Source organism: Orcinus orca, chromosome 12 (assembly GCF_937001465.1).
Source record: "Orcinus orca chromosome 12, mOrcOrc1.1, whole genome shotgun sequence".
In the NCBI taxonomy this organism is placed as follows: domain Eukaryota; kingdom Metazoa; phylum Chordata; class Mammalia; order Artiodactyla; family Delphinidae; genus Orcinus; species Orcinus orca.
Window position 1 is genome coordinate 91,036,453 of NC_064570.1, and position 13,758 is coordinate 91,050,210.

Consider the following 13,758-nt stretch of genomic DNA (forward strand, 5'->3'; position numbering starts at 1 on the left):
AGCCCCGGCTCCGGACCTCAGGGTTGGAAGCAGTCAGCCCTAGCTAGAACCGCCCTGTCCGGGGCTGATGCCACCCTGTGCCTAGAATGTGCGTGTGGGTGCAGGCGGGCGAGCGAGCGGCTTCTACAGTGAGACCGAAGCAGGAGCTCAGCCTTCGCCTGCGACCTGCAATCCCGATTCCCTGGGGACCTCGAAACTCCCAATCGGAGGTACTCCCCCCCCCCCCCCCCGCAGCCGCCCACCCATTCCCTCCCCCCTTACCTCAGCACGCAGCCCCTCCCTGCGTGATGATACAAAACCGTGGGGAGGGTGGGCGCTGGGAAGGGTGGGGAGAGCCTGAGAGCGAGCGAGGGTGGGAGGGAGTGGGCGGAGGAGGAGAGGGAGCCGAACGCGCATTTAAAGCGATAGCCATCCTCGCTCTCTCCCCAGTGCTGGGCTGTTGGAGAGCTCGAGCTGCTAGCCACCGAGCGCGAGCTCGAGCGCGGCGCGCTGGCCGGGGAACCCGAGAGCGCACGGCGCCCCAAGCTGGCAGGCGCCGCTGGAGCCCCCACCCTCGCCGGCTGCCCTTCCCCGGGCGCCCCTACCCTCCTCGCCCGCAGGAGACCCTGGGCTTCCCCGGCGGAGCTCACCCCAAGGGGCCAGGACTCCGGCGAGCCCGCCACCGTCCCCTCGAGTGCCGCCGCCACCACCGCAGCCGCGGAAGCAGCATGGTCCAGCTGGGGAAGCTGCTCCGCGCCCTGACTTTGATGAAGTTTCCCTGCTGCGTGCTGGAGGTGCTTCTGTGCGCGCTGGCGGTGGCGGCGCGCGGCCAGATGTACGCCCCGTACTCCATTCGGATCGAGGGGGACATCACCCTCGGGGAGCTGTTCCCGGTGCACGCGAAGGGTCCCAGCGGAGTGCCCTGCGGCGACATCAAGAGGGAGAACGGGATCCACAGGCTGGAAGCGATACTCTACGCCCTGGACCAGATCAACAACGATCCCAACCTGCTGCCCAACGTGACGCTGGCAGCGCGGATCCTGGACACTTGTTCCAGGGACACTTATGCGCTCGAACAGTCGCTCACTTTCGTCCAGGCGCTCATCCAGAAGGACACCTCCGAAGTGCGCTGCACCAACGGCGAGCCTCCGGTTTTCGTCAAGCCCGAGAAAGTAGTTGGAGTGATTGGGGCTTCGGGGAGTTCGGTCTCCATCATGGTAGCCAATATCCTGAGGCTTTTCCAGGTAGGAGGCGCTCCCTCCGGAGCAGAGCGCGCCGTAGCTCCCCGCGCTCTTTATCCTGAAGGCTGGCTTGGACTCCAGGGGTGCGGGGTCTGGTCAGCCTTCGCTCATTTCCACCCTGGAGATCCTGCCGAATCCCTCCCACCTCACCCGAGGAGGTACTTTCCCTGCTTGATTCATTTCCCTTCCATCTCTCCCCTGTCCGCGCTCCACTCCATCCGGCTTGACATTCTGGATTTATGGCCCCATTGACAAGAAACAGTCTCCGAAAAACAAGACGATGATTTAAATGGGTTTGCATTAGAGTGAAATATGGTTCCAAAACAGGCTTGTAAAAGTGCCGGGCTCCTGTGAGAGCCACTTAGGCGCAAGGAATATGAAAGATGAGAAGACGCCTAGAAACTAGGCATTTCTCAACTCTCCAGCTTCCCTGCCCCAAGCCGCCCGACAAGCTGCAGCTCCCTTGGAAAATTTCGAGAAGAGCTTAGGGAGGCAGTTCTTAAACCGAAGGCTAGGTCTTCACCTACATTTGGACGTGAATTGCCCATTTCGCTTGGGTTGGATTTCCCGACCTGTAACCTGTCTCTGCGAGGGCATGGGGCGGAAGGCGTGGGGACTGTCTTCAAGCGGGGAGAAGCCACCCGCAGACGTGCCCCCAGGTGATTTGCTCTGAGCAGTTGTTTGCACCGTCTAAACTGCCTTTGCGATCCGGCCACTGGCAGGAGCCGGGCGATCCGCTTTCTACTCCTGCCAGCTCAGAGCCCGGAGGTGAGCTCATGCTAACTGCGAAACACAGTCGCTTCTTCTGCACCCACCCGGTGCCCATCCTTTCCCACGACCTCCCTAACGCAGCCCCCAGCCCCAGTCCTGGGTTTTGAGGACGATTCTCAGAGCCAGACAAGAAGGCGCCTGGAGGGAGGCAGTAGGGTGCGCTGAGCAAGGCCGGGCGGTCCTCTAGCTCCGGGTGCAGGCGGGCAACGGCGGAAGATGCGAGGACGGCGGATCGGGCCCGTTGAGCGGTGGGCGGTGCTGCAGTGCTCTCTCACCGCCTGCTCCCGCAGCCTCGGCCCCACGGCTCCTGTGCCGCCCTGGGTATAGATGGATGGCTTCTGGATGAAGAAATTGAGTTTCAGGGTCTGCGTGACTATGGGTTCTCTTGTTTCTCTGTCTTTCTTCCTGTGTGTCTCTCTCCTTGTGTCTCTTTCTCCCTTTTTTTTTTTTTGTCTCTCTGTTTTTTATGTTCTCCCTTTCAATTTCTGCCTCTCTTTTCCTTCTCTACCCCTATCTCCAAGTTTTTTGTTCATCTCTGTCTTGAAGTGATCCTTTCCTAATGCACAGCTCTCTCCCTGCCTGGTAGGACCCAAGGTCAGTTAGTCCCTTCTCCAGATGTTCTGGCTGACCCTTATGCTCCCCGTAGCTAAAAAGTTGGCTCCCTCTCAAGTGCCTTTCCTGAAGCATGTTGGGTTTCTGGAGGGGACTCCTTGTGAGATTCAAGCTGTCACTACATCAGCACCCAGGGGTATGAAGTTTGTGTTTGTGCCAGAAGGAGGGGTGCCTGTCTAAAGCTGCAGCCTGGTATGGCCCCTCTGAGCCTCTGAGCATCCCTAGCACCTGTTGAGTATGCCACATCTAGATGTTTGCAAGGCCAAAAGTGCTTCTGGGCAGCCTTCACTTTGAGGTAATGCTTTCAGGAAGAGCCTGGGTTGTTGTAAGCAAAACCCAGAAGCACTTCCTTTACCTCTGAGCTTAAACTAGAGAACCTGAGGAGGCAGCGCTGCAGGGAGGATGAGGCCAGAGGTCACCTGAGAACCACAGGGGCAACTCACAGTATTTTTACTGGAGCTCTGGGGGTTGAAGGCACATTTGCTGTTTGACATTTTAAAAATTATTTTGGTGCCTTCACTTGGAGCTTGGGCAGTACTGCAGATGGGCCTGCCTGTCGAAAAAAGAGAGAAATCTTAAAGTCAAGAGAGAGCTTGCAAACGAGGCTGAAGGATTGTGTTTGCTGAAAAAGATTCCAGGGGGAGCTGATTCCTTCTCTGGTGTGTGGATCTGAGGCACCTGCAAGAAAAGAGAATGCTTGCCTTATGCTTAGTTCCCCCGTTCCCTGGGCTGGGAAGGAAAGGAACTGAATGCCAGCATTAGCAGTGTGCGTTGGGACCAAAACCATTCAGAGAAAACACTGTCATTTTCCTCTAATTTGCAAATTGCAGCTATTCATGTTGGATTGAACAGCTGAGGGAAAAGAGCCCCCAGTTTTCACCTGCATTTATTGAGAAGAGGCTGGTAGTAGGAGGGATGCACCAACTTGTAGGTTGTGCTGCAAGTTGGATATAAGCTTGGTGTGAGCATCCTGGTTAACCACTGCCCATGTTCAAATATACAGAGATAGATTCCAACAATCTCTTCCAGTAGCCTTATTTTTGCGTGTGATCTTAGAAGCTCCTGGCATGTAAGTCCAGTCCCCAGTTTCCCAGCCTCTGTAAACCTGCAAAATGAATAGAGAGAATAGTGGAACACAGACCTATTGTTCAAAGACACAGTCACTTTAGGGAAAGAGGAAAAGAACGGGTAGGTGAATCTTCTCTGGGATTGCAGGGTTCAGCTCAATGAAGACTGTCCTGTATAAAAGAAACTCCTCTAAATGGTTGAATTCTTAGCTCTCCGGAGATTTGAGTTTTCTTTTCCCCAGTCCCTGTGGGTTGCTGTGGGGAATGTGCCAAACCTATCATTTGAGATAAAAATTTATGGTGAGGTAAGCTTCTAGGCTGGGGGAAGGAAGACTTAGTGACTGAAATGGGGGATGCTAAGCACTGGGGGGCAGGAAGGAACAAGGAGCTAGTAATGGATGTAACAAATGCTGCAGCTGCCAGCAAAGCCTGGATTGAAGTTCTTTCCTGAAAATGAGGACCTGGGCAAGAATGACCACTCAGATGTAAACAGTGTCTCTGACTGGGAATTCTCATCTGCCTGCCGGTGGGCCAGAGCTGAGCAAGTCCTTTCTCTCCTCTGTATGCACACTGAATTGGTTAGTAAGTGACATGTCAGAGGACATGAATCATATTCAGTGGATCTTTCAAATCCAGGAGTTTGAGGCTAATGAAATTAGTGTGTGGCCAGGGCTCTGCCAACTAGAATTAAGTCACTGCAGCCACCCTGCAATGCATTTTCAGCCTGAAGGGAGCATCAGGGAGGAATTTCGGGAGATTTGTTTCGGAGCCTGTACAAAATAATACTCTCCTAATGCTAAGAAAGATTAAATGTAAATTAATATTGACTACGAGTAACATATTTAAAAAATAATCGCCGAGTGGGGGATGGCTTAAAGTGGAGAGATTATATAATATGGTGTCCAAAGAATAAATCTCCTCTGACCGCTGTTTCATGGGCTATAAGTAAGATATATTACAATGGAAAGTAATGGGAACGTTTTTATTCAAGGCTTCTCTGCTATTGACTTGAGAGCAAACACTCTGAGAGTATAAATTACTCTTGCTATGTGCTGACTCTGAATGAACAATATTTCATGTGCAGTGACATGGTCTAAGCTATAGACTTGGAATTGAATGGCATCTGTTTCAATTGTTTTGTTCTCTCAAGAGCAACTAGATAGAAAAAAGTGGTCAATTTGACCCTTGTGGGAGCGTGTTGCAAATCTAAACCTGTGTCCCTCATACCATAAATGAAATACATTTGTAAATTTGTAAGTGTTTTCCTTCTGTTCATTGATGCTTGAGTATAATCTCAAACTTTGGGAGCAACATTTTATACATAAGTACTTGGTTTTCTTCCTTTCTTCTTTCTCTTTCTCCTCTCTCTCTCTCTCTGTTTCTATCTCTCTCTCTCTCTTTCTCCATCTTATGTAATTGGATAGAACTGGGCACCTAGGATGATGTGGTGTTACTATAGTGGGATTTTTTTTTTTTAAAAAAAACAACTCTAACTTACCCTTTTAAAAATTTCATAAATACAGGTGTCAGTGCCATTTGGAATAGTCTCTATAACAATTTCTGTCTCCACATTTACTGTGTTTCAGCAAATTTACCTAACAGATGGTGAGTGGGCAATTTTTAAAGGGGCATTTTTTAAAAGAGCGGAGAGGGAAGGAATAGAGACAGGCACATTCTACATTTGAAGTTACCTCCACGTGTATTTTATGTATGTATACCCATACAATTAAGAAGTCTTTGGATGTTTTATCTTCAAGAATAATTCAGATAATGGATTACTTGAATTATCATAAACATTTAGGGTTTAACAGATTTGTTACATATAGACGTTGTATCATGGATTTAAAAGACCATAGCCAGCGGGCAGCGGCGGGCGGAGAGACCGAGGGGCGACGCGGGCTGGGCGGCGGGTGCGGGGGTCCGTGCTTCCTCGCGGTGGAGGGCTGGGGTTCGCCGGAGACGCCGGGTTGCTCCGCGTTGCCAGGTTACCGCCCCGCGCCCGCTCTTCCGCCCGGGCCGCCCTCGGCGCCGCCTGAGCCGCGGTGCGGGCTGCGCGGGGCGCCGGTTCCGCGTAAGCCTGGGTCGGGCGCTGCGTGCGGGACTCTCGTCGCGCGTGGACAGGGAGCGAGCGTGCGGGGGACGTAGGGCGCCGACCTGAGGCTCCCCGGCGCTCCGGCTTCGCTCAGGGCGCCCGCTCAGGGGCCTCCGGCGCGAGGCCCCCTTTGTGGTCAAGATGGCGGCGCCCAGGCGGGCCGCGCCGAGGTGAGCTGGAGCCGGGCCCGGAGCGGGGCGAGTCTGCCACGCCCAGGACTTGGACCCCGGGCTGGTCTCCCGTCTGCCGGGGAGCGGCGGGTGAGTGGGCGCGGCCGCGCGTAGGTCCCTCTCGTGGGGTGGTCAGCTCTCCGTGCGTCCGCGGACTTCTGTCGTCTGATAGATCTGGGGTGGCCCAGGTTGGAGGCGAGGGTGCTTGATAGTGGAAACCTGAGGGGTTTAAGGACTCCCTTGGGATCGTTTCAGACCCCAGCAAGAAGCTGAGCAAGTTTCCTCCTGACTCTCTTCCCGGCTAAGTTTTCTCGCTTCTCTGAAGGTGCCAGGTTTTCTGAATCACCTTGTTACCCGGGGGGATACAGTTGGTGGTTCTGACCGTGGAACGTAGGACCCGGCGAGGGGAAGCCTGAGCTGGTTCTAGTTACTTTGTTTGCAAAGCACTTGTCTTGTCTTTGGAATCTTTGTGTATGTAACCAACGTTGGGAAGAGCCAGCGTTTTCTCCTCCAAAACACTGCGAGGGGTAACTTTATACGTAAGAAACAAGCGGGCGTTCACATCCATCTCTTTTCCAGCCACTGAGTTTTGGTTGTGTTTCCTTTCTTTAAGTTTGTCTCGTTCTGAAGTGATAACAAAAAAAAAAAAAAAAAAAAAAAAGACCATAGCCAATTACACAAAGTATACTCTAGTCTCAGTCCTGCCATTAATTAGCTTAAGTCATTTAATTTTTCTAGGCCTCATTTTTCTCATGTGATGTTTTCTCTTTGAAAAAGTATAGTTTCTAATCTCTGTGTCATAGTTCAGCTTGGAGAAAACCTGTTCTTATCCAAACTCCATGACATTGTATTTCCAGCTCCAACTTTGGACTTTGAGTGAGTTGGGGGCAACTTTTTAAGGATATTTTCACACAGCTTTTTTAGTTAATATCAGTCTAGCTGACTTGTCATACTCAGACTTTCTCCCATATTCTTTTACCAGTGTGTTCCTTAGTCATATATATAAAGACTGTTGTGGGAAAAATGACCTCCTGGGTCAGCTTACTGCATGGTCATCGACACAGGCAGGGAGTAAGATTCTGTGGATTTTACAGAAGCAGATACAGGTTTCATTATCCATGTCCTCTCCCCTTTCATCTTACAAAAACAGCAGGCTTTTCTTGGAGAACGGCCAGATAATGCTATCCTGCCTCCTCACTGGCCCCGGGGATGAGTTGCCCAGGGACTGACCTCCAGTAAAGCAGGTGATTGGCTCATGGGTAGGCATCTGACCTTGGCTAAGTCTATCAGACTCCTCCCCAGGACTTTTCTCTCAGAGAAAAATGGAAGAATTGTCTTTTCTCTCTGGAATTTCTAAGCTGGGGAGATATGACTCTGGGACTCCCAGTGACCATCCAGCACAAGAAGAGACTTTCTGTGAAATAAAGTCTTGCAGAGGTAAGCAGGGCTGAGCGATGGAGAGAGAGCTGGAACCCTGCTGACACTCTGGAACTTCCAGATCCAACTGTATCTGAATATGGCTGCATCCCTGAATTTCTAGTACTTGTTTGTTGAGGTTGTTGTTGTTGTTTGGTTTTTGTTTTTAAATTTCCTTTGACTATTTTGAACTTGTTTTCAGCCATGTGCATTTGAAAGCATCATAGCTAAAAGAGCTAATTTCCTACATTAATGTCAGGTTTGCTGATTGGCATTCCTTAAGTGAAAAATAATATCCGCTATTTTCTTTAAATAAAATCCTTCTAGCTCAGGTTTGAGATATTCAAAACTCTGCCTCCTACCCCCCTCTTTCCAACATTTACTATATCACCTTGAAGCATTTGTGACCACATCTTTCCCATCTAGACGCAGTTGAGAGAGAGAGCAAATACTTCTGATATAAACCGCAACCTATACGCCTCCTACCTGGAAGCTTTAGAACATACTTGATTCTTGTCATCAAAGCAAATCTTTTGTTGTTGTCTCCAGGGCACAGAAGCATTTTCATGGCATAATGGAGTACAAAGTACATTAAGCCTAACTCTACTTCTCACCCTCTTTTACTTTAAATAGGCAGAAAAGAACAATCTCAAACACATTTTCCCAACAAATAAAATACATATACAATTATGTTTAGAAGACATTTATGCAACATATAGTTAGACTGATTAATTAATGGACCTTTCACCAATTGGCACAGTAAATATATATGTTCAATGTGCTTAATTAAAAAGAAGACAATAGGGCTTCCCTGGTGGCGCAGTGGTTGAGAGTCCGCCTGCCGATGCAGGGGACACGGGTTCGTGCCCCGGTCCGGGAGGATCCCACATGCCGCGGAGCAGCTGGGCCCGTGAGCCATGGCCGCTGAGCCTGTGCGTCCAGAGCCTGTGCTCCACAAGGGGAGAGGCCACAACAGTGAGAGGCCCACGTACCGCAAAAAAAAAAAAAAAAAAAAAAAAGAAAGAAGACAATAACATATTTTTACAGGTTAATTATCTGAGAAGAGTATTGTGCCAGCACACTTGATACTACAGTATTTCATGTTTGACAAGTAATCTTCTTTCAATTATATTTACTGCTAAATGTTTCTTGGATCAAGCTATTAAATTATAAGGTCAAAAGTAAAATGATATGAAATTACAATGATAAAGGGACACATATCCCACTTTATGAGAATAGAAGTTCTAATTTCTTTTCAATACTACTAGTAGTGACCACAGTACTAATTTGAGCCCTTACTATGAGCCACTGTGCCCATATACATTTAGTTCTTACAGTAGTTCTGCAAAGGGCATATAATAATCCACACTGTAAAGCTGAAGAAAGTGATTCTCATAGCTGAAAGTCACATAGCTGGTGAGTGGCAAAGTCTGGATTCAAACTTAGAGTCGTCTGACAATGCCCAGGTTGTTGACCACTATGTACACTGCTCAGTTGTTGCACCAATAAAGAAGTGCTTGAAATAATTATAGATTTGCCTACCCTGAAACTGCAGTGATTTAAAGACATCAAAGTTGCCAGTTGCTTAACCACATCTACTTACAGTAAGAAATTACATTTTATTTCATTTCTAAAACAAGATTAATTCTGCAGGCCCATCGAAACTTGAGCACACAAATCCTACCTCCAAATGAAAGATGCTTCTTTTCCATTATTCAACAGATGGCCCTGTACAGAGGCAATAAATATATAGTAGAATTTTCATTCAAATAAATGAGAAGAGAGGTTTCTTCTTGTCCTGATTCAGTGCCCATCATTATGGATTATGATGGCTCTTCCCAAACTTTACTTCATTCACTCCACTCTTTCTGCAAAGCTCCAGTAATGGAATCCATCATTCAGATATATGTGCAAAGCGAAAGGACCGTATTAATACAGTTGCTGAAAGTCACGTTGATAGAGCACAGGAAATACATCCTAATAAATGCAACATTAATGTTTGTGTGGGCCTTGGAGTGAGGGGTAGAAGAATTTTCAGTTTAATGGAATATTTTGCCTCTTGCTATGAAAGTGTGGCTTAATAGTCTTGTAATTGGTCATTTACAGACCTCCATCTCTGGGTTTCATGCTTTCTTTACTCTGCAGCTGTTGATTCCTTCTCTTGTTCTGGATGGAGGATAGCAACGAAGCCACTTCAAAGGGCTCAGCCTGCCTTTTTGTGTTATTGTTTAGATGAAGATATTTCCATTTATTAAAGCACACTGTTTAAACATTTTTATCATGTTTTAAACTTGACTGTGTTCTGAAGGTATGAGCACAGGCAGACATAATGGGGGATGTTTTCCAGGAGAAAACATACTCTTATCAAAGGAATTATCAAAATTTTCATGTATGGAGTGAGAATCAAATTCTGGAGTTAGACCTGAATTTAAATTCATACTCACAACCTATTACCAGTCTCGTCTTGATCAAACAGTTACCACACTTCTCATCAATTTCCTTATCTTTGAAAGCGGAATAAGAGAAGTATGCCTGGTGGAGTTACACATAAAGCTCATCTGATAGAATATTCATAAGGATTTTGCACAAAATACACATGGAAATATTTTAGCACCGAGTTTAGCGTGCGATTCGTCTTCAATACATTAAAGAGCTATTATTTTATTATTATTATACTATCATTAAATATCACTATTACTTAAATGTCATTATTGCTAAAATTGCTGTAAAATTACCGCAATAACCCATGATGAATTCCCCTCTTCTGTTTCCTTTGTTTAAATGGAAAATATATATATAAATCTAGACAGAGAACACTTTAGTGATCCTATTCAGTGGAGTGAGAATTTCCATGGCACTGATTAAAACAAATCCTGAATTGCATGGACTTAAGATAGCAGAGAGGGGCTTCCCTGGTGGTGCAGTGGTTGAGAGCCCGCCTGCCGATGCAGGGGACACGGGTTCGTGACCCGATCCGGGAAGATCCCACATGCTGTGGAGCGGCTGGGCCTGTGAGCCATGGCTGCTGAGCCTGTGCGTCCGGAGCCTGTGCTCCTCAACGGGAGAGGCCGCAACAGTGAGAGGCCTGCGTACCGCAAAGAAAAAAAAAAAAAAGATAGCAGAGAGGCTAAGAGGTTTGAAGTTAGACATCCCCAAGTGTGAATTCTACTGTGACCCTCTTCTAGCTCTAGAACCTTGAGGAAGTTGCTTAAACTTTCTGAGCTTCACTACTAGTTTCCTCATCTGTATCTTTTTCAGGACTATTTATCAAGTATCTTCCTGTTCTCTATGCTTGGACGTATCAATGAATAAATTAGACAAGAGCCTTTGCCTGCGTGCTCCTTCTTGCATGCTTTCTCCCTCCTTACACTCTCGTGTGGATACGGATGTTATAAATAAATTCTATGCTTTGTCACAGGTTGATGGGCGCTACGGGATAAGGAAAAGGATGTGAAGCTCACTGAAGAGGCTTGGGTTGGGAGTGCTGGAGGAGTGTACAGGTAGGTTCTGATTTTAAATAGGGTAGTCAGGGTGGATTTTATAAGTTGACATTTGAGCAAAGACTTGAAGTGAGGGAGTTGTCAGAATGTATGAGGGGGAGACCACTCCCTGGGAGCAAGAATAACCAGTCCCAAAACTCTAAGGCAGAAATATGCCGGGCAGCTTGGAGGAATATCAAGGAGGCCACCCTGGCTGACTTAGTCAGTGGGGAGGAAGAGACAGCAGGAGGGCTGTAGGTCGGAGATGTGATGGGATGGATTGGGTAAGTCCTGGGAGGCCATCACATGCATTGTGTCTTTTACTCTAAATGTAGGCAGCCAGGGGCAGGATTTCAGCCGAGGTGTGGCATGAACTGTCTCTTGTTTGAAAAGCATAACTCTATCTGTGGTCTTGAGGATGTGGGGAGAGAGTGGAGTCAGGGAGAATCTCGGGAGGTGACTACAGGATCCTCGAGGTCTATGTTGGTGGCCTGCACCAGGCTGCTAGCGGCTGGTAATTCTCAGAAGTGGCACATTGGGAAGGTTGTGACAGCATTTCGTGGTAGATTGAATGCAAGAATGGAAAGGAAGAGGGGGTCAAGGGTGAATTCGAGATTTAGGGCCTGGGGAACTGGAAAGGTGTGGTTACTGTCACCTAAGATGGAAAAAGTTTGGGGTAGAGCATGTTTGGGGGGATTAAAGACCAGTTTTGGAGGTATAAGATTTGAGATGTTTTCGTGACGTCCAAGTAGAGATGCTGAGTACACAGTTGGATACACAAGTCTGCAGTTCTGAAGAAAGGTCTAAACTAGAGATACACTTTAATACAATGGAGATATTAAGAATAATTACATGGAAGCGCTATTTTAAAGATAAAATGAAGTAATGCAATTAGCACTCTGTCTTCTCAAAACATTTAATAACTGTTAGCTAAAATAATTACCTGAAATGAAAAAATACCTATAGTTTCTTTTGTTGTTCGCAGTAAAAGTGAATAAAACGTCACAATTATTTTAATAGTATTTGTGACACAGTAGTTTTAGTTAAGACACCATGACTACAAACATTTACAATAAACCTTTCAATCTCCTACTTTTCACTCTGATAGGGTACTTGGAACCATATTTTGTAAGGTTTAAGTTAGTTGTTATAGGGTACCTCTTTAATTAGAAGTAATTCTGAACTGTCTAGTTCCATGCAGTTTTATATACATATATGTATAATTACTATTTTATGATTTATCAAACTCAGTTGAAAATTTGCATCACTGATATACATTAGAATTTAAGCATTTACCCAGGTATTCAAGGAAAAAAATGTACTTGTCTTGTAATTTCCATAGGGGTACTTACTTTCCCATCTTCCCTTCACTTTGCAATTGAAAACATGGCAGGGGAAATATTATCTTACTGGTCTTTGAGTTCCCCTTAGCTATCTGCAAGTCCTTAAACAGCCTTTGTGGCTTAACCAAAATTCTCTTCCATCTTCATTCCGCTAACAGATATTGGTCTAAGCATGTACTTATACTAAAAAATGCATGACCACGTTGTCTCTACACATCTATAATTTTATGTTAACACTATCATTATGTAAGCTATACTTTAATTGTAATTATAACAGATTTTATGTCAACACACATCCATTTCTAGTGTTCATCTGGTGTTCAAGGGGAGAGCAGCATGTCGTAAATTTTATCAAAATATAACATCTGAAGAATAGAACAGAGGGTAATTGTGTAATTCTGTATTCACTCTAATTAAGTTCAGTGGAGTTGGCATAATAGAATTAAGATGAAAAAAAAAAGACATTGAGGTACCATGGCTCCCTCTCCTAACACACCCTGTTTGTATCCGAGAGCAGAGACTCGGCACCTTTCTGTACAGAAATGGAGACAGGAAGAGGCCAGAGGATGAATGACAGGCACGAATGAGGTGGAACTTGAAGAGCAACATGGAAATGAAATACTTCTTTTGTATTTGGTAGGTGGGGAAAATGTACCAGTGTGTATGCCTACTGGGACCACGTTTTCCAGAACGGTTAAGCCCAGTGTCAACTGTGCTGTCCCACCTTCCTCGTAAGTAGGAACATACTGTTACTTGAATCTTTGCTTCCTGTTTCTTGATACCTGGTTGAGAAGATTATCACAGGAACTGCATCTTGTTAGCAAATACACTGTTTTGAAATGATTGACACTCACTGAAGAGTGGCAACTCCAAGTTTGCTCTCTCTTGATCTTGGACTATTTAAGTCTGGAGTGCAGGAGTGGGTTATGGGGAAAGACCATTGGAATTCTTATGTCTTCAGCATAATGGTTATAGCATAATGGTTAGGAGTGTAGGTGCTGGTTCAAATCTCTGCTTTCCACTTGCTAACCATATGAGCTTGGGCAATTTACCTGATTACCTGAACCTCAATACTCCTGCCTATAAAATGATGTTAATAATATTTCATCCTCATAGACTTGTTTTCAATGTTGAAATGAAGTCACTTACACCAAGCACTTAATACAATGCCTAGAGCATAGTAAAGTCTATTATTATTACTATTACTACTACTACTACTACTATTATTATTATTACTATCACGATGCCAGGTGCTATTTTTCCTATTCCTTATTCCATTATCTTCTGCCCTGTCCCCCCATTTCTGTCTTGTTTCTGTACAAGGGTAGGTTTGTCACAGAGCATTTTCTTTCCCTAGTGTCTGACTCTTAGTCATCAAGGTGACTGGTCCACGACCCGGCATTCATTGCTGCTCGTTGAAGCAACCCATTTTGAGAAGGGGAGTTGGATATTGATGCCAAGTTGGGTCAAGGAGAGAGAATTTTCTCTCTTCTGCACTCAGAGAGCTAAGTGAAATATTCAGGCCTCAGAAGGAGAATCAGGCAAAGGGCAACATGCTTAATTTCATACCTTGGTGATTAAGAACAAG

At 46.2% G+C, this 13,758-nt stretch overlaps 1 long non-coding RNA gene across 1 annotated transcript; it reads left to right on the forward strand.

The window, feature by feature from the left end:
* Positions 1-5,668: 5,668 nt before the first annotated feature.
* Positions 5,669-12,813, forward strand: LOC125960623 (uncharacterized). The gene is made up of 3 exons (XR_007470477.1): positions 5,669-6,022; positions 10,767-10,848; positions 12,688-12,813. It is a non-coding gene; the product is annotated as an uncharacterized LOC125960623 (long non-coding RNA).
* The last annotated feature ends 945 nt before the right edge of the window (positions 12,814-13,758 follow it).